The sequence below is a fragment of the Scatophagus argus genome, chromosome 23 (assembly GCF_020382885.2).
Source record: "Scatophagus argus isolate fScaArg1 chromosome 23, fScaArg1.pri, whole genome shotgun sequence".
Lineage (NCBI taxonomy): Eukaryota > Metazoa > Chordata > Actinopteri > Scatophagidae > Scatophagus > Scatophagus argus.
The window spans coordinates 6,313,647-6,332,692 of NC_058515.1; the positions used below are offsets into that span (position 1 = coordinate 6,313,647).

Genomic DNA, 19,046 nt, shown 5'->3' on the forward strand with positions numbered 1-19,046 from the left:
AATTACTCAACATGTCTCTTGGGTTCATGGACTACCATTGAACCAAAGATTCATCTCTCTCTCATCAGGCAGAGAATCCATCTGTGAAATGCACTTACTTTCAAAACAAGACAATTTCAGTGAAAGAGGCCACAAAGGCCATAAAACATCAAACTGAGTTATAAGAACCCAACATGCATTACCACTGAGGACATATGTCTCAAAGCAAACGCTGCACTCAGTCTGGCACTTACCCAAAACAAAATTTACCCTTCTGGTGTCTAGCAAATCATTGAAGTGTTCTGTCTGTACATATTTGTATCAAAATTAGATTCCCCAAAAAGACTTATGGAAATATACTTGATATTTGTTTTAAGCATCTCTACATGACCATTTAAGTCTGAACTGATCTTATCTGACTTCTGCTCATCTCTCTAGTCACCTACTAGCTTCCCTTACTTTTTGGGTCTTTTTAAATACAACGCTTTCCACTCCTTTTGCCAGGCAGAGGAAAACAGAGAGAGTGTGAGAGCCAGTGGCTTCATGAAAGTGGAGAAGATACCTGAGGGTGGACGAGGGAAGCGCAAGAGAGAGAGAGAGAGAGAGAGAGAGAAAAAAAAACAGGAAAGAGACAACAATGTGAAGAGTGGGGGCGATGGATGAAGCATGTGATTGATGAGCGGCTGCAATAGGAAAGGTGATGAGGCCATTTTGTGTGTGTGTGTGAGAAAGAGAGGAGAGAAACTACAAAGTGGATATAAAGACAGAAGGCAAAGCAGAGGACTGCCCTGGTGGTTGTCCTGTATCTGTTACAATGTCTCACCTGTCTCACACAAAAATGCCTTCCCCCACTGATTACAGAAAAGCAAACACACACACACACACACACAAAGGCACACACAGATATTTTTTTCCTAAAATGCCTCTTCATGGCCAGCTGTTCCATGGTAACTAGCAAGGCCACTGCTAACACATTGCACCCACGCTTCCACCTACCAGCCCTTTTCCAAGCACAGACACACACTTTTCCACTGTCCTGAAATGCCTTCCTATAGCTAGATGTCCATTCACATACAACACACAAAAAAAAAGCAAACAAATGTGTGAGTGAGCTCTGTGTGTGTTTGAGAGAGAACACATTCCCAAAAATAAATGAAGGTTGTTACAGAACAATAAACATTATTCATGAATATAATAAAGCCACTAGCTGTGCGCTTTATGTCTGAGACATAATTCTCCAATGACAATGTTTTATTTTATTTTCATTTTAACTCATGGCTAACATGGGGTTTTTCACACCTGCCATATAATATTAACAATGGCAAGCATAAAGCAGAGCAGCTGTAAATGCCAACTTCTCAGCAGAAAATTTTGATTTGACTGAAGCTACAAATAAGAATAAGCTGTACTCCAGAATTTGTTGTTTTTTACCTAACAGAGATATCAACTGAGAAACTTGGGAATACTCAAACAACAATGACAGCAACGCAATTGAGGTGTACCAATTGCAAATTTCTTCTTCTCCTATTCGGATTTCCAATTGTGACCCGTCGATAAGGAAAGATAGGACAGGACTGCTGGTTTGTGGGATAGATTGTTTAGGTGTTAACAGCCAGCAAGATGGTGTGTCAAGAATGTTGAGGAGAAGTAATTCTTCACTGAACTGTACTGTATTCTAGCAGTCTATTCAATAATCCGTATTGCCATCAGTCTGTAATAACAAGCCATGAAAAGACAATTATCAAGTAATAGTATTTAAGAGTGACAGGTCATTCTACTGTGAAGCAGGAATAAGGGCCTTTCAATATGAACACCAACAAAGCAAACCAAATGATTTCAAACATAAATGCAACAGTTAGTTGCAATGTGTATTTCAGATAGCAATCTAGGGTTAGGTAAAATGAAAATATTGCTCTTCAGACAAGTAATCAAATTCACATTGGGTATTTAAACAGCTTACATGAGGAACAATGGACACTTTACAATAAGCAAGAGTACTATGCACATGGTATCCACACATTTCTAACATTTCCTCCCCACTAAAAATGACTGCTTATAACTTTACGCAGTATCGTAAACTGTAATTAGCTCCTTAAATACACACAGCCGTGTGGTTAAACTCATGAGATTTAATCATAGCAGCAACACTACGGTACTTACTTTCCATCTCTGACTCAATACTCAGATTATGTGAGGAGAAACTGGAACATGAACAAAGAATGTAGAGACTGACAGGTAAGAACTATTAAAGAGCATAAATGTCTATGTCTTTTATACAGCCACGTTAAAGATATGTTAGCATGCTCGTCTGTGAGTTACTGCCTGTACTGTGTGTATGACATGTGGTACACGCAAAAAATGGACTGGATTGGAATCGGACATGGGGAAAACTGATCGGCCAGTTTCTGGTCCAGGCCAAGCATGCCAAAAACCCGCTGAATCCAGTCCCTGGCTGGTCGACCAGCTCATCTCTGCAACACAACCAAAAATTTTATTAATTTTTACTGGATTTACTTGGGGACTGGGACTAATCTTGACACTGCCACTTTCCTCTGGTCTGTACCCACAACTTTTTCCTGAGATCAGCTGCAGCCACTGTTGAGGTTTGCCTGCCAGAAGCACTAACTGAAGAGGGGTTATCCCATGCCCCCCACCCCCCACCCCAACCCAGTGCCAGGGAAGATCAGCATAGCACAGATGAGAGCTATCGATGTTGGATTACACCCAGCTGGAATACAAACATAACATGAGTCTCTTGTCAACCACAGAGCGTAGAGGAAAATGGCAGAGAGGATGTGAGATAAACCTCCAGAAATCCAGGCTGGAACCATGCAACAGCCATATTTGATGTATCTCAATGAAGGCAATTCACTGATGCAGAATACATCCAGTTAGAATGGAAACGGGCATGAAGCCCTGGTCAGCCACTGGGGTGGAAGTGATTCTAAAGCTACTATTAAAGACCCAGTCTGGGATTTTCCTTGACATGGGTACTTGGATGTTTTAAGCCCATGACCCAGATTCTTAAACCGGCGACCTGGAAACTCCCCTGTCCTACAGTGAGTCTCATTCATTAAACCATACTGCTGGCCACTGGCCACATATATTTTCTAGGTGGTTACTAATCACTGTTAAAAAAGCAAAGAGATGTGGTGTAAATAGATTCATTTTTTTGCAGACAAGGTTCCATCAGTCTGCGTCAGTATTGATTACAATTTATTTCTGGAAGGAAAACGTCTGATCTCGACAAGCTCAAATGTCATGCTTTGACTCAAGGTTGTTCTATAGATTGGGTAACTGATTATATCATAGAAGCATTTAATTCTGGCTGTCATCACTTTTGAATAGGAATGAGAGCACCTTTCACCACATGCTGTTATCCTTTGTATCAGCAGCCTGTTTGAACAGCTTGTCCCTGATGTGCAGGTCTATTAGCAGGCAGGTAAATTGAAATCAGTTGAATGCATGAAACTAAACATAAGGATGTAAATCAAACCATATACTGACCATACAACAAATAAGAGAAGCATACTTACTTACTGCAGAATTTAGGTGCACAACGTTTAGAATCTGTAGCTGAAATGTAATGTGCAGTTAACAGACTTTGCTTGGTTAACATTTCCCTTTTAATTTTCATAAACAGTTTTATCCAAATACTGATAATATATAATAATAATTAAAATAATGGTAAGAAATGATAGAAAAGAGCTGCTATGATGTATGCATGTATGAATAAATCTTGAACTCTCATTAAAAACATATTAAAAGCCACTGAAAAAAAATCACAGCTTGATACCTCAGTATATGGCTGCTGAGCAAAAAGCAGACTGAAGTTACTACTGTAGACAACCACAAACATTAAAGTGTTGTGGACAGGGATGTGTTCACTTTTCGATGTACTTACTGACTGATTGTTAAAAGAAATGAACAAACTACCTAGGCACCTATGACTCTCTGTACTAGAAAAACAACAGATCTCCAGAATCATTGGTATCCAGTGACTCAAGGCCATTTGACTCACATTTTATACTGTTTGCTTTAATTTGTCACCTCTCTGGTGTTTTGCACATTTAACACAGCCTCCCCCTCATGTTTGTCCTCCTGCTGGACCTGGCATTTTCAGATCTCCGCTTTAAGAAGAGTCACTTGAAACCAACATAAATGAGATGCAGTAGGCCAATTTAATGCAGCCTTAACTCCCCTGACATCGTGCTTGTTACAGTTGTCAGCCAGCTGAGGTAGTTTGACACCTGTAATCTCAGTTGCTACAGTTTTCAGCCAATTTCCGTTGGCAGGGCTCACACTGCCCAGCCAAGCAAGACGGGAAAAAGTGACAACTGACTTGACCACTGAGTTGTATAAAAGTGATATCATCAACTTAATACACACCCTGAAGGAGTTTCACCTCCTCAAGAAAGCACATCTGTCAGTTCCAGACAACATTACTTCCACCAGTTTCACCACCAGTGACTTCTTACTTTACTGATTTTTGTTCTGGTTTTCTTAGTTTGCATAAGCTCCTTCATGAGCATACACACGATTATAAAAACTTGCCTACTTCAAGAATTACATTTGAAAGAAATTTCACACAAAAAATATAAGACTGACAATTACAAAACTACAGCATTCTAAAGTGACTTTTCATCCTATTCAGAACAATCTCAATGACAAACAATGTGGGTTTTTGTTTCTCAAAACAATGATCTCTTACAGTAAGAACAGACAAAAGGTGTCCAAGGCCATTGTATATTCTGTGAGGGCAGCTTCAGCTTGAGGTTAGGCAAGAGGCTTGTGCCTGGAGTTTAGATACCGCAGTGCATGCAGTATGTATTGTTTGTTGAGACCACAGCCAGGCAGCAAAGTGCACTTAATGCTGTTAAGTTGAGCCCAGTAGTGCTTGTTGTGCATTATGGTTAATGTCTAACACAATGGAGGAGGAGCTTCAAGTTTAATATAGCCAGGCAGTTATACAGTCCAAACACCGTCTCTCTTTTAATGTCTGCGTGTGTACATCCAATGATATATTCTCTTCCTCTGCATCCAACCATGGCTGCATTTGTTTGTGTGACTGCTTAAAAATACATGTTGTTCCTATGACATTATCTCTTTGAGTGAGTAGGTAAGTGAGCAAACTCACATGTGCACGCGGCATTAATACGCGCTGTAATAAAAGGGGACAGCTTTCTGTTGCTGTGGTAATGAAGCGGCAGAGCGTTACCATGCGCAGCGACAGAGACGGAACACAACTGTATTAGTGCAGCATCCTGAAAACAAACAGCAGACAGGGATGTTTGGATGGAGGCAGACAGAGACAGATGGATGGGCAGACAGACAAAAGGGAAGAAAAAAAGAGAAGAGTGCATGACGCAAAACACAAATACAAGAAAACAAGTGGACAGAAGTAGTGTGGAACACTTTTGTATGTCAAAATAGAGGTCTGTGTTTGAGAGAGACAGAGAGAGACTGATAGATTATCTTGTCTATACAGCCGGAGGTGTACAAGGAGCAGTAGAGAGAGGGATCTGTACGTTGCAAAGGGGACATGGATGGGGTGATGTGATTGATCTGACTGGGCCCCTGTCCCCTGAAGAGAGAAAGATTCAGATAGATGGATAGAAACAAAGTTGCAGCAGAGGAAGGGTCGCTTGACAAGACACATCAAGAGAGGTGACAGCACAATATGGAGAGGTAGGAGAGACAGCAAGATTAATGCAGAGGTAGATAGTGAAGTAATAAGAGTGAGAGAGGAGAGGTCAAGCTGGGTCGATGAGGAGAGAGATGCACTTACAGTTCCTCGGTTCAACGTTTATGCTTTTTCTAAAGAAAAAGAGGCTTGGATGATTTCCTCATGACCTTGAAGCGGTATAAACTGTAGTTAAAGGTGAGTCTCTCCCAAAGCCAGAAACAATTTAGGGAGCGTGTTGTCGATGATGTGCTGATGTGCAGAGCTGTCAGTGCACTGACGGTGAAAGACGGAAGGTCACATTTCTTGGTTCAGATGTGTTTGCATTACAGAGGAGGAGAAATCATTCGGTGTAAACACACAAAGGGCAGAGAAGAATGTCTACAGTAGTGTTTTTCTTTCAGATTTCTCCTTCAGACATGGATCATAATATAATGCAAGTTTGTTGTTGACTTCCAGTTTTTGCTTGTATTTATTTCCTCTGTTCATGATAGGCTCATACATTTCTACTTGAGTTCTGGTATGATTAGTAGCAATAATATTTCTGGTGTTGACTAGCAAAGGTTGCAACATTTAAACAACAAGGCGACTAATTGCGCACAGCCCTAATTTTAGCGTTATGCTGAAAGTGCTAAGATGGTATTTTGTTCACTTTGCTGTTTCATTGAAAAACACATTAAGAATTACATCAAATGAATGAAGCTTCTTAAAATGCTCATTTTTGATTTCCATCGCCTCTTCTGTTGTTAGAAAACTCTTCTGTTTATAAATCCTGCAAGGACAGTGCTGAGAGTAGAACACTGAAAGAAAGGAAAGATGCTTATCAAGACCTAAACTTCGCCAATGTATTTAACAAGACTGAGTGTTCCCAGTTACTTCTGCACAATCAGTATTCTTGACACCAGTGTCTAGTAGCCAGAGAAGCCAAAACTTTTGAAAACTTCTGCTTTTACAGCCAAGGTGATGCAACAAGTCTCCTCTGGAAAAAACGTGATTTATGGGTAATTATGTTTTTTCTTATGCCCTATTTTGTGCTCAAATCCACAGTTTGTACATACCGCATTTCTTCTAAAACAGCCTCAATATCAGTGTACCTGTGGAGGAGTTGAAACACAATGCACAGCCATGATACGAAATATTCAACATTTATCTTCACAAATTGTGCAATACATGCTAACATGACCCTGATCATACAGAATCCAAGATGTCCCCCTGAGTAATAACGTCTCCAGAAGAATTTTCAAAATGTGTAAATTCTCAATCTGTTTTCAGCTGCCGGGTCATATCAAAGTGTACTAGTGGGCCCAAGTCCAACACATAAAACATGGAGTAAAGCCATTCCACTCCCATCAGTTCACTGGCATGTGTAATACTGTGCAGTGAGCTGCAGGGCATGTTTGTCAGTATGTGTTAGTAAGTGTGTGCAGAACTTCTGTGGTGTTGTGAGTGAATGTGTGCATGTATCTTAGTGAGAGATGGACGAGCTGTGTGTATGCACTTTAATTTGTGTGCATGTTTGTGGATTTCAGAGTTGACTTCAAGTGTGTGTGTGGGTTGGATTTTCTGAAGTGGTACATGTGTGTTGGTTCTGCTATGTGAGATCTGTCAGCATTGCCATAACGAGATAGTGTTTACTTGTGTTTTCCATTTATGTGTATTTGTAGGGACAGCTTGAAGCGTGTCTTGTTTGCTCTGGCTCATTCACTTTGTGTGTGTGTCATGCCTCTTACAGCATCTATTCATCCCACTATGAAAAGTGTATCTATATGTGTAGTTTGTATATCTGCGTACTCTTGTACAATACCTCTCACAAAGATATTGTGTTTGTGCCTTGGTGTGTGTATAAGACTGCTCTACTGACATTACTCATATAAACAATTTATTTATTTTAAAAAACGTGTCTTCACACAATACTCCTTTTGCATCATGAGTTATTGTATACAGGTACACACACACACACACACACACAAACACACACGATAGAGAGCTTATGTCTATAGCCTACACACTAATCAGCTGCCAGATTTCTCCCACTCTGCCTCTCTTCACTCTCCTCAGCTTGGTGGGCATGACAAGCAGAAGATAACATGAATCAGCAGTAAAAAAAATCACTCTGGGTTCACACTTTACTGACTTCGATACAACTGGATGCCTGACTCAACCACTCAGCAGGCCAAATGGATTGCATGACTGCAGCTTAAACTCAAAATCAGAGTCACTTACTTACTTGAAGTGGACAAACAAATCGAGAAAAAACTTAAGAAAAATAAACCTAGTGTAGTTAGCTATAGGTTGTCATGATAACAAAAATAACATATACATGTACAACGTCCACCACTGAGGCTGTGTTTCCACTAAACTAGTGACCACCTACCCAGAAGGTAGGATTTATATGCAACTCGATATTAGGGTAAACATTTGCTCACCTTTTTGTCCATATTTTGAAAGTCTTGTTGCTTTTTCACTTCAAAGTAAAGTACAATAAACCAAAGTACAGAATAACGTCACAATTTTTTTGTGCTGAAGCTATGCTTACATCAATTCCTTTTATTGGTTTAATAAGTGCTCTTAAGGAGAGCAAAAAATTACAATTCATTACATAAAACATTCAAGCAGTTAAATACATTGGTTTATTAACAGTATGAATAAAACACAGATGGACATGCTTAACAAGCTTATGTAAACCTTGTTAAGGATCATTACTTTAGTCAGATTAAACAGTCAGGCTTTTCACCAGACTGAGGAGGATAAAAGTTCAACTTCATCATAAGATGGAAAGTATCCCAACTTCTCCAATTCTTCCAAGTACTCATACTACTTTATAAATATATCTGATAGCAGTCCAAACAGTAGCTGCAACTGTTCACATAAACACACACACACACACACATACACTTGGGAGAGCTGCATATTCTCACAGGAGAAAACAGGTGGATGTAATTGTCTGAATCATGAACCATATCTCACAGTATCCTAGCACACATTAAGCATTTGTAAGCTGCTTGTTTTTTCACTGACAATAAATGTTTACAACAATTTGCTCTCTCAAACCTGAAATAACCTAACTTCAATATTCTTTCTATTTTAGATCTTTTTTGGTCTCTACTCACACCTGAGGGAAATATCAGGCTCTTTTGTATGCTAATTGTACCACTATATTCATTAGCCAGTCGCTTGGTCCTGAGCAGGTATTGTACAGTAGACTTTTAGAGCATTTTTGCTGAAACAGATATTGGCCAAAAACGACTCGAGTAGTGAAAGTCAAACGATAGTGTAAAGTTGCAGACCAGACAGCTACACAATGAGCTACAAGTTACCATAAAGTCAAGGGGAGCGGCAGATTTCATTCTGGGCCACATCAGCGCTTTGATTGCCCTCAAATGGATAGTTGTGAATGTAAGACTATATAATATATCTACTTATCTTATTATATAATCGCCTCAGTATTCTATCATTATTGGTTTTAATACTAACTTTGTAATTAATACACAGCTCTGAAAGCAGAAGTCAAGTTAAAACAACAAGCAGACATTCAAGTATACAACTTCAGTGTACACTACTTCAAAAATGCAACTTCTGAAAAACAACGATGGTCTTAACTCTGTAATTGAGACACTATCACGGATATACTGACATCTAGCAACTACAAATCTTCAGTCCCCAAATCTGGGACATGTAGTCCATGGACACTGTACTTCTATAAAGTTGCATATAATCATATTGCACCCATTATGGGCGCATGAGGTACCTGGCCAGATTTGGCCTGCAAGGCTATATTTTGACACTAGCACTTTAAATCCTTTAAAATGATAGCGTATCTCCACCCATAGACATCACATTCACATCATATTCTGAAATACACACACACATAAATACACACCCATTCAGCATGCCATTACATCATCATCTGGCATCACTTGTGGTTTAATTCATGCTGTTTTCATCAATTTAGAAGAGTCATTATAAAAAGTTAATATTGAGACATGTATGACAATACGAGTGGGAATCTGCTTTAGCATAAGGAGTTCCATAATTGCTGCTGTAAAAGTAAAAAAGAACTTTTACCTTTACAGAGTAAAAACAGCATCTTTCCTTGAAGGTGCTGGCATAATTCGGATCTCCTCATTAATCTGCTTTGCTAGCAAGTGTTAGACTAATGGGATTTAAAAAAGAGAGAAGGGATAATAATTTCTGCCAATATTCATCATAAATTTAGTCAGTGTCTATGCTCAAAAATCCCAAATGATCACAATGATTCAGTGTTTCCCCCAGCATTTTATTCATGTCAGGGTGAATACAGAAAATTAGGGAACTAAAATTCTCAACCAGAACGAAGGATTAATCTAATAATTTAACAGCAACTGAATGTTCAACTTTACAAGGCACTGAGGACAACCTGAATGCACCATGTATGTACTTTACTTCCACAGCATCACTGTTATGTCCAAACCTGGACAAGGGGACGAAGTGATTTTGGCTGCACATGAACACAACTTTACGCTCATGACAACTGTAGTGGTCCGTCTACAGAGGCGGTTTCAGTTGCTTGTCAGGTGGATCAGATAAATTCCTGTGTAAATCAATCCAGCTGCTGCTGCTAACCTGCTCCCAAAGGTTCCTACACCTCATCAGCACTAAATGCGCTCTGTGCTGGCTGTCTCTTTGTTTTCTTATGGGGACAGCAGAGGCACCCACTTCAGCAAAACCCTGCTCTTGGCATGGTGCACCGCTCGAAATTACTGCCGAGCACTGCGCTAAAAGTTTAAATTGTTTTAACTTTGACCTCAGCTGACGTTGACCTTTCAAAGCACAACCAATGGCTCGGTGGGACATAGTCAGAGAGTGATGGAAAAAACTCAGACACAGTGACAAGGGCTATGATCGTATCATAAGCACAGTTATAAAAACGGTCAGTGATCAGAGAACGGCAGCTGAGTGAAATCATTATGTTAACAGAAATTCTGATTTGTCCCTCAAAATCCCACAAAATAAAATTAATCTCAAATGTATCAGCGGAAAAGATTACTATGAATAAGAACGCTGCATCATTCACCTCTGGAGCTGCACAATGCAACCTAAAGCACAAAAACGTTTTACTTTTGACACAACATTGAAAAATCCTCCTGTCTGCCATTTTATCATGTTGCAGCTTATGCAGATACTAAATTCTGCACTAAGCACATACTGTTTTTAACATGACAGCTTCTTGCTCTGTTTAAAAAATATTTTCTAACTTTCAAATTATACTGAGTGTATGGTGAGAGGGGTTTAATCTCAACTGTATCAGCAGCGCAGCTCATCAAAGGAAAGAAAACAGCTGAACTATCAACACCGGCCTTTGAAGCAGCATGGTGTAACCTGAAGTACAGAGAGGTGCTGGATTTAACTTTTTAAAGTCCACAGACTGCCATGTCAGGAAACATAAAAAATTACAGCGCTGGAGGAGGAATTATTTCCATTTGACAAGTTTTTTTCTAGGTCACTTACAGCTGTGATATGTTAAGCTGAATCAGCGAGGCCTAGAGTTTGAGCTCAGGGCTTCAGGAGCTCTGTCTGCCCAGGGAGGGCTCATTCCCTCTGGGTAATACTGTGTCTCCTCACCTGTCATTTGTGAAGCCAAAAACAGGAGAGGAAAATTGGTAAATGGGACAGACGAAATAACAAGCACATATTTCTGCGGTTTTTAATATTTTCTGTTGCAGCTTGATGAAAATAGCACCTCCACAACGCTCAGTCTCACTTTTACGTTTCTTCACCTGTAGCCTTCCTATCTTGAAAGCGATCCTTCTCATACCCCTCTTCTCATTGCACACCCTTTTGCTCATCTTTCTCTTACTGCGACGGCATCAAATTTTGTACGTCCCTCTCCCTGTCTCTCCCGCCTCGGGTGCAGATGTAGCTCGTTTAGTTAATTACTGTCATTTCTGCTTGGTTAGTGCTCACATAGCTCCTGCAAACACTTTGTAAGATATGTGCACACAGACACACACACACAGAGCAAATGCTTATCTTAAAATATATGTGACACCTACACATACTCTGTAATTACATATATAGCTCACATTTACACAGAGATACACAGTTTTGTAGTTTACTCACACATAATGAAACAAAGCCATAACCAACAATAACAATAATGTAAATGCTGCATGGTCCAATGTGAGGAAGAATGTGTGTGAAACACAAACACACAGAGTACAAAGTATCTGTATGTCTATACTGTGTTTAGAAATGATGACATCTTGTCTTTATTTACCTTTTTTCATCTTGGGGGAAGAAAGGAGCCAAGAAGGTATAAGAAGAATAAAAAAAAATGATTGTAGGAGGAAAAAAAACAAGCATTAGCAGGGGAGAATGAGGATGGATAAAGGCTTATTTCTGAGAGCCATGGATGATGAAATTAAAAGTAAAAAAAAAAAAACATCTACAAACATGAACACAAAGGAGGACTGAACAAGGATGGAGAGGAGAAGACAGCAAAATTGTGTTGGGTATTTCAGCATTTCATCAAAATCTCATCACAGATGTAACCTGTAACGTAAATAATGACTACAATCTATCCTTTTTGCTGTCCTTACCTCGCACCTCACACAAAGGGTTGTTAAACCTTCCGAGAGTGAAATTTATTTATTTAAAACATATTTTTATTTTTTCACAGCACATTATCATTAGTGATATATGTCTAAGATGAGCACTGAAAGGGGAAAAATTAACTTATGCAAACACTCCTTGTAGTCCACTTTGAGAGAATATAACATCCTAAATTGTACAAGCAATGTAGGATGTTACAATTCCCTTGTTAACCTCAGATTTTTGGATGAAAACCATTAAAAAAACTGCACGTCTACATTGTCTTCCACACAGTATGTGCACTTCTCCACAGGGCATATGCAAGGTGTTTTCAATTGCAAATAGAGAGAGCGTGGGAGGGTCGGCATCGCTGAGGAATGAAAATGGGGAGAGAAGGAGGCAAAGCCGCAGCAAACAAAGTAAGGCAGGAAATGGGATAGGACATATGAGGTCAGGAAGGAGCAGGAAAGAGAGAAGACAGAAAATGGAGCACTCTGCTAGATCAGATCAGGGCATGTACAGTTTATGCACTGGTTCGGGAGTCCAAAATCCAAACCAACTACACCCATTTTGCTCTTCACCCTTCCCCCCACCACTTCCCAATCTACAAACAAAAGCAACAGCAAAGATCTGTGAAGTAAGTGTCACATACACAGCATTTTTTTGTCCTCAGAAGCTGTCACAGACTGTGTGTGATCCTTGGAATAACTGAGGTGACACGTGGACTCTCTTGCTCTCACACACTCTGCTTTCCGTTTGTCATCCTGTCTCCTCTGTTGTTATCCATCTCTTTGTCTCTCCACTCACCTCTCTGCTGTTTGTTTAATCACGCCCCATTCATCTTATTTTTTTTTTCCTAGAAGACTCTGCTCCAGCTGGAATTTCTTTACGAAAGAGCACAACAAGCACCTTGAGAAGCAGAAGTGTCCTTCTGAAAACACACTTTTCTATTAAGCAATGGAAACATTTAACATTAGTCAGCAAAGGATATCTCGTTCCAGGACTACATTTGAATTATTTTTCCAGTCACAGAATCTATAGTTTTATGCAGTAGAGAGGTTTACCAAAATCCCGTAAAAACCCATAAAAATTAACACACTATATCTGCATCAATTAAAAAAAAATGCATAACAGCTATGCAAATATGCACCAGAATAGCAATGGCCACACAAACAATTGTGAATACGTACAAAATACAAATGCATTTGTACACATATTGCAACTGCATAAGAAAGGAAATGCATTTCAAGACAGCTTTACTCTACTGTGGCCCCAAAAACTGGCAATATTGGTTTCTCCTGACATCTGCGAGGCGTAGCTGAGAATGATGCAATTGTGTTGAGCGGGGGAGACAGAATTTATAATCAGTCATCTGCTCTGAAAAGTAACTTCATATGAAATACACAGGCGTTGGCCTCCAAGGATGCATTGCTGCTGTTTGGTATTGCACTCTGTTGTTGTGTTTGTATTCCTTCTTCTCTGAGGATCAAGCAGTGAGAAGGATATTCATCCCCTGCTACAGAACATTTGTAAACCTTCCAAAAGCATCAGAGGTTTGAGTCAGACTGGATCTAAAACTCTCTCGGGCTACGACTTAATATTTGTTAGCTATCATTACCATCAGCCACCTGGATATATAATGAAATCAATCATCAGGACTGCTACAGCTGTCAGACCATGTGCTGGAGGCAACACCTTGATCGAGAATAAGCTGCTTATCTTTTTTTTGCGGGGGGGGGGGCTTTTGTCATTATTTACAAATATCTATCTACCCATCTAATTGTATATCCATGTGGAGGTATAGATATATGCATCTGCTTTGAGCAAATCAATCCAAGACAGTAAGAGAGCTCATTAATATAATATCAAACGTTCAGCAATTATAGCCTCTTTAATATGAGGATGACCTTGCTTTTATTCATTTCTCATTAATGTGAATTAATGCTTTTTGGTTTCTGACTGCTGGACACACTGAAGATATCATTTTGGGTTATGGGTCATTTGGATTTTCATTATTTTTGACATTTTGTGAAAGGTGTGATATGTATAATTTCTTCCAGTTTTATAAGTAATTTTGTCATTGTTTACTTTGGCCGCTCTTCATCTTGGCTTTAATATGATTTGACAGTTGCGTGAATAAATGTAGAGTGGACCTAATCTGTTTTAAGAAAATGAAAATTCACATGCAAAGAGCATCAGAGCTCTAAAAATCATCACAATTACTTGTTGCTGTCTTATTTCCAGCTGAGTTTGAATACGCTGTATACTGTCCTGGTAACAAGTCACACAGCAGCCATGAGCTACACACTCTGACCTCAGTACAACACTCAGGACTGAAGAGGTTGTGTTTTCTGTCCAATTAATTTTCTACAGCTTAATCTGAGGATGGTGTTTACTATGCATCATGCTGCTTTATAAAAAAAAAAAGCAACAGTGCTTCTGTGCCCTTGCACCGTTTATGCCAGTGTTTCCTTTTCTGTTTGATGAATCTCTTTATTTGCTAAACGTGAACACTGATGCATTCAGTGTGAATTACAAAGTGTCAAAGCCATCGCACAAACATCAACAAGCAGCAGTAAGAGTGCAAACATGATATTTATAAAAGACACCTCCAAACCCCAAACAGTGATTAGACTAATTATTTACTGACGCCCTGTCTTCATTTCAGGTCTTCATTTACTCAGTTAACACTAGGCTTGGAAAGTTAATTCAGAAGTATTTTTTTCTTATATTTGTAGAAAGTATTTTAACATCCAGACAGCAATCAATAAATGAAAGCACCTGATCTTTATCTGGAGTCTGTGGCCGTAATAAGCCTACCTGCCTGTCTGTGCCCTCACTGCAAATGACCGGCATCTTCCCCAAGGCCAGGTGGATGTATTTCTGAAGCTGACAGTGAGCTACCTGCACAAGAATGGAAGAGAAAGGGAAGCCAAAATGTCCCAGTACTAAAATGCTATCAGGGCAGTAGTACTACAACAACCATGTCTGTTCCTCATGTTCCTCATAATACTGTTAGCTGCTTTCTCGCACATGAACGAGACATAGTATAGCTGGTAGCTAGATACAGTTAGCGATGACAACAAGGTGCTGCGCTTTCACAACCATTGTAAATTAGTTTTGGGTTGGATATACAACAGATACTCACAGTGAAAGATTGTTCAGTACCCAACCTATAACCTCACCACGGCGCTCAAACAGCCCTGAGCCACTGAATGAACGTTACTGCAGCAGCGACAACAGCCTCATTCAACAGTTAACCTAGTCGCACAAAGCATACACCAACAGGAATTATTTTTCACTTTGACAGAATGAGTAGGATTCAGTGCTGACTGAAGAGAGCAGCACTGGATGAGCGAGCTGGACTGCGAATGAAGAGAAAGAGCTGTGTTAGCGACAACACAACAGTGATTCTGTGAAACAAGAAATTATGCAGGTTCTCTGCAGGTACCACCACAAACTCCTCGTCAGTTATAAGTGCAAATTTTCAGGTCAACACCTCACCCACATACAACTATGGAAAGTCAGTACAGCCATTAAACACCAGGCAGTTTGGGGTCAATCTGTTTAGAAAAAATGTCTGCATACATGTGAAGTAAGCTTAAAAAGTACTTCATACCCTTTGCTTGCTTGAATCCATTTCAGCCATCCTGTTTTCTGATCCCCCAGCTGTGCCAGATTGGAATGCCTTTCATACTGACTTCCAAAAAGCATGGCATTACTTTGGCATCACACTTCTCAAAGTTAGAAAGACCATTTTCAAAAGTAAACTCTGGCTTCGTCCTTGAGAAAATGGAAAAAAAATAAATTTGAGAGATAGAAGAGACTGAACCTCTTACTCTGGGGAAAAACTCGATAAAAATTATGGCCATTCAAGAGCTGTTTTATGTACATATTGTTGTCAGACCCAATACCCGGAAATTTCTATAATGCACTGAATGAACTCCGACCTAACTGGATATCAAACAGGAATGCAAACACTACGAAAAGAAAGGAGTATTTAATCTTCCCAATTTCCAATTAGGCATTCTCTCCGAATAAAATTAATACTTTGCAGCACGTCCTGCTGCCCAGTTTAAAAATGTCTTATTTGTCAAACAGTAAAGGAGTTACAAGATACATGCTTGATTGTTTTTGAATAGCTTAACATGGTTGGAGGGCAGCTATTCACACTTGCTCATCTTTTATAAAATAAAAAAGAAAATATGAAATCTTTGCTGCAAAAACACGAGAGGGATATTCTCCAACTAATCAGACAACTCTCGATTAGAACAAATGATTTGAAATTAAGCACTGTGCCTGGTGCATTTGTGAAGACCACATCAGCATAAGAGGGTCGTGAAAAGTCCAAAATAGGTTGCAAAACAACCAGTGAAGAGTGGAGAGGGAGTCGTACTGACTACACAGATGAATAAACATAGTCATGCACCAGTACCACTGGAGTCCCAGCAGGGCTCACCGGGTCAACCTTAGACCTGCAGGCACTCGCTCATCGAAAGAAGCAAGACAGTCATGCAGTACACGTGTAGAAATATGTAACAGCTTAGAGATACATTTATTTATAAGTTTATGAATGTATACATGTGCTGGGCCTGCTACTTGGTATGCTTAATACCAAGTGGCTGGTAACAGACTTTGCATTTGCTAAAATACTGATACACTATAAACGGACAAGCAGTACCACTCTGTCCATATATGACTGGGCAGATGCACTGTTGAAAGACAGCTTAATAGGAGTGATTTACAGTAGTATATGGGCTGTAAATGAATAAAACAACATAGGCTCATATTTTTAAGCAGCTAGTCTTCAAGGTTGAATGACTTATCCCACACAAAACATCAATTACATCTTTTTTCTCTAACATTCATTATCAACATAGTCAGTTATCTATCTACACACCTGCTCCCAAATAGTCCTAAGTATGTATAAATTGTCTCTCGATTGACTGCTGCCTGCCTGCCTTTGGCTGTATCACCACTCAGTTGCCAACTAACCCTGAATACAGACAAAATAAAAATTGTTTTAACTGCCTTGTCTGCTGAGTCTATTTGCACACCTAGACAGTATCATTAATTAAGTCTGTTGAAGACTAGTCTCCACACACAGCAGCATGCAATAACAGCACGCTAACTTGACCATAAATACAGCCTCCATGCAGTGCACTCTAATTTACTGATTAATGACAACTAATTAACAACAAAACGGTCATGCAGAACAAGATTCAAGCAAACACGCCAAAGGTAAATGTTGCGTGCATTACTAATATTATAATAAACAACTTATATCATGTGCATTCATGCATAAGGACAGAAAAGTGGGGGGCTCTTTCTCAACTGAGTCTGTTGTACGCACCCACAGTGCTTGCAGTGGGTATGTAATCATCAGAACTGGACTATGAAACAATGAAAAAAGGTCCCACAAATTGGTGCTTGTGTCTTTGCGTTGCCTACCTGGGGAAGACATGGCACCAGGATGTACTATGGGAAGAAGGCAAGCCAGCAGAGGAAGTGTGATGCTCTGGGCAGGATATCATCATTCAGCAGCATAAAGCACTCTGCCACCCTGCAAAACAAAAAAAAGGAAATAAATAAATACAATAAAATAAATAAATAAAAATTTAAAAAAAGAAAAAAAAAACACTGTATGGTTTGAGGACCACAACTAAGAGTTAAAGGTGTTAACTTGGTATTCAAATTCCCCAGAAATTAATCCAATCAAGCAACGGGACTTACAGGGCGTGTTGTTAACGTCATGGGGCCAGGTAAGAGAGGACACACCTTACTGGGGCCGAGCTGTTTTGATGGCAAGAGATGACTATGCAACATTAGCACAGGTGATGTTGCCGACTGGCGTGCTGCCAACACTGCACAAATGAACGGCCTGAAAAGCACCATTTAAACAGAAGGTTTGCTTCGCCACCTTCAGAACTCAACGTAATAGTTCTGTCCCATAATGTTTCATAACTTGATGAAACATTATGGGACAGTTATGGGACATTTTAGCTGTAGCATAGGAGAAACAAGTAGGGACAAATTCACAAAAGACAATTTGCTCGACGGCAATAAAATCGCCTGTGCACTCAAAACAGAGTCAAAACATCCACTAGCATAATGCTGTACATGTTAGCATAAGCGGTGGTTTTTTACCTTGTTGAACTGGTGATTGCTCTCATTTTCTTAGGAAATAAAGTGCAAACAGTCCGCCATGAAGCCCAACCTCCTGCTCTAACAGAGTAATCTAACGCAGTCACGTGAAACCTGACGTGACCAATTCTTCTACGTAGCCAAACTCGTCTTAAAAGCCAATCGTTTCTAGCTAGTTAGCTAGCTTCCAAAATGCTAACCGTACACGACGGACGCAGAACGACCGCAGTGTACAAAGTGCTGCTGGGACAGGGAGGACTTTTTAAATTGAATTGTAGCCTGAACAAAAAATGTATTTATTTATTTATTAAACTAAATTGAGATTCAAAATAAAACACTGCAATGAATAGTCCTATTCGCAATTTTTAAATCAAGGTCAGCTCAATTGTGCTTAGCCATATTGAGGGAAAACCATATGACATGGTTGTATTAGGGTTTAATTAAAGATTCATTTGTCTGTCAACCTCCTACAGCCTCCAAGGTTTAGGCCTATTGTGCGACTCCTGGCAACTCCTAATTATACTAATTTCAAAGATTATTTTTAGTGGCCCAAGCTTTATGTTGATTTGAATAAAATTGGTGCTGCATCTATAAAGAGTCAAGTTCTCACAAATGTCCTCTTACAATAAGAAATTGCATTCACAGGAAAGACTAATTTCATCATCCACTG

At 39.6% G+C, this 19,046-nt stretch overlaps 1 long non-coding RNA gene across 1 annotated transcript in view; it reads right to left on the reverse strand.

Moving 5' to 3' along the window:
• Positions 1–18,620, reverse strand: part of LOC124054265 — a 39,265-nt gene extending 20,645 nt beyond the window's left edge. The window contains exons 1-2 of the long non-coding RNA XR_006842343.1: positions 18,380–18,620; positions 17,684–17,795 (exon numbers count right to left, since the gene is read on the reverse strand). This is a non-coding gene — a long non-coding RNA (uncharacterized LOC124054265). The remainder of the gene's footprint in view (positions 1–17,683; positions 17,796–18,379) is intronic.
• Between the last annotated feature and the right edge of the window lie 426 nt (positions 18,621–19,046).